Consider the following 2,293-nt stretch of genomic DNA (forward strand, 5'->3'; position numbering starts at 1 on the left):
GCAGTTTGGCTGGGGCTGGGTTCAAACCCACCACCCTCAGTATATGGGGCCAGCGCCCTACCACTGAGCCATAGGGTAACCTCAGTTTTTTTTTCCTCTCCTGATTAACTGATCTTTTCTCTGTGCTTTTTCTTTATTTTTGAAATCCAGCAACTTTACTGCATTGTTTTTCTTGGGATATGATGTACTCTTTCAATATAAGATTCACGCTTCTTTATTTCAGGAAAACTTTTTTGAATTCTATCTTGAACTCTTTGTTCTATTCCATTATTTCAGTTTTCTTACTCAGTGGTTATGCATATATTGGTGTTTTCTATCTCTCTTCATTCCATTCTTTCTCCTTTTCTCCTCCTTTTCCTTTCTCTTTCCCTCTCCCTCTCTTCCCTTCTCTCTCTCCTCCCTTCCTCTCCTCCCCTCTTCTAATCCCAGATTCTTCATTTACCATTCAACTTTTTGCAGGCTAAATTTCACCCATCTTACTATCTACTGTCATGAAACACTGTCTTCCTAAATATACCAACAATAACCAAACTGCTGAATGCAATAAACATTTTTCAAATCTTATTCATTATCGGTGCTGTGTTAAACAGGAACAATCTGTTCTTTCTTTTTGAAATTCTGTATTCTGTATCTGTGACTGTGTACCCTTCTGACTTTTAAACCTCTGACTGTTTCTAATTGGATTTTGTTTCCATCCTCTCACCCTTTCATAAATATTGCTCTTCCTCAGGATTTTGTCCATTGTTGACTGACGAAAAAAAGCAGTGCTATCTACTGTTCTAGGACAGTTTTATTCATAGGCATTATTTCTTCTGATAACTTGGAAATCTATAATTCTAACCCAGATGTTTCAGATTACTATAGCCAATGTCTTATTAGTCAACCTTTTTAGTAAAGATGTTCCTCAAATCTAATGTGGGCCAAACTGCATTTAGCTTCTTCCTTCTAACACCTCCTCTCACATTTCTTATCTCATTTTGTGATCTCTTTGTTTATCCATCATTCAAACTGGAAACCTAGGGATCAGAGACTCTTCCCAGCGCTTTTGAACCCACAGTCAGTCACCACGCTCTATAGTTTTGCTTATAAATAATTTCTTACTTCTGTCCATAAACATTTCTTCATTCTGTCCACTGTTCTTTGTGCCTGCAATCACTACCCTGGTTTAGTCCCCTGTTTCTTTCTTTGACTACTGTCATAGCTCCCTTTAGTCTTGGTTTTTCAGATCCTTCCACTGTCACCACAGTGACCTATCTCCTACTATTGGCATTCATTCATGGTACAGTATGCATGAGGTCTTTTCAAATTTTTTATTTTGAGCACATCTTCTATGGGGCTTTATTTATTTTGCCTGTGTTCGGAACTGTCTCTGGCAAGTTTTTGAATTCATTTCTTTTAAGTTCCTGAAAAGTCTGTTTTTAGGATCATTTTTTAGGTTAACTTCTTAGTTTGATTCTTCCCATAGTAAGAAGACAATGTAAATTCAAATCCCAAACCCAGCTGTGGACAGTGTCTTGATTACAGATTGTGCAGAATACAAATTTACCTCCACTGAGTCCAGACTGAGACAGAAAACCTTCCTTGTCATGTTCCTATGCCAACAGGCAGATTTTTTTTTTCCTAATTTCCTTTCACTGAGGATGCATTTTTCAAGAATCCTGGTTTTGGCGGTTCTCCTCTTCAGTTCCTTGTGTTACGGGCTCTAAGGCTTCCGCTTCTTTCTGGCATTGGAATGCAAGCTCTTCTGTGGCCAGCAAGCCTATAGGATAGTGTCAGTGACCACATGGAGCTTATTCCTTTTCAGTCCTATTCATTATTAGACCCTGGGTATTGCCCCTACTTTCTTGACAGTTCAGCTGTATATTTTAAAGGATGTTTATTAAATTTTCTCCAGCATTTCTGAGGAGGTTTCTACTCCCTCATTATGTAGTCCACTATATTCTCATTGAGGGGTGAGATTTGATATAGCTCTAACACTTTTCAAATCTGTGATTTTAGTTCGTATTTTTAAGAATATAAATAAAATTATAATTCTAAGTTGTGAAGAACATTGATGACTAAAGGAAGAAGGATGGGTCAGGGATAGCCCTATAATCCTTTCAGCTCTTCTCCCAAAGTGTTCCTTAGTTTTAACCTTTTTATTAGACAGATATCAGCAGGTAGTGTTATTTTTCACACAGCTTTGTACCTTCTAATGGTTTTTTTTTTTTTTTTTTTTTTTTTGCCTAGAACCTAACCCTTCTATGATCTTAAAAAGGAAACCATTTCCCTAAAGCCAGCAGAAAATTAGAGT

The 2,293-nt window shown here is 37.2% G+C and overlaps 1 protein-coding gene across 1 annotated transcript in view; it reads left to right on the top strand.

The window, feature by feature from the left end:
• The window catches only part of VPS8 (VPS8, CORVET complex subunit), a 271,667-nt gene that overhangs the window by 94,074 nt on the left and 175,300 nt on the right, over positions 1-2,293 (top strand). The window lies entirely within an intron of this gene.

The sequence above is a fragment of the Otolemur garnettii genome, unplaced genomic scaffold (assembly GCF_000181295.1).
Source record: "Otolemur garnettii isolate 467f Iridium unplaced genomic scaffold, OtoGar3 scaffold00263, whole genome shotgun sequence".
NCBI classification, from domain to species: domain Eukaryota; kingdom Metazoa; phylum Chordata; class Mammalia; order Primates; family Galagidae; genus Otolemur; species Otolemur garnettii.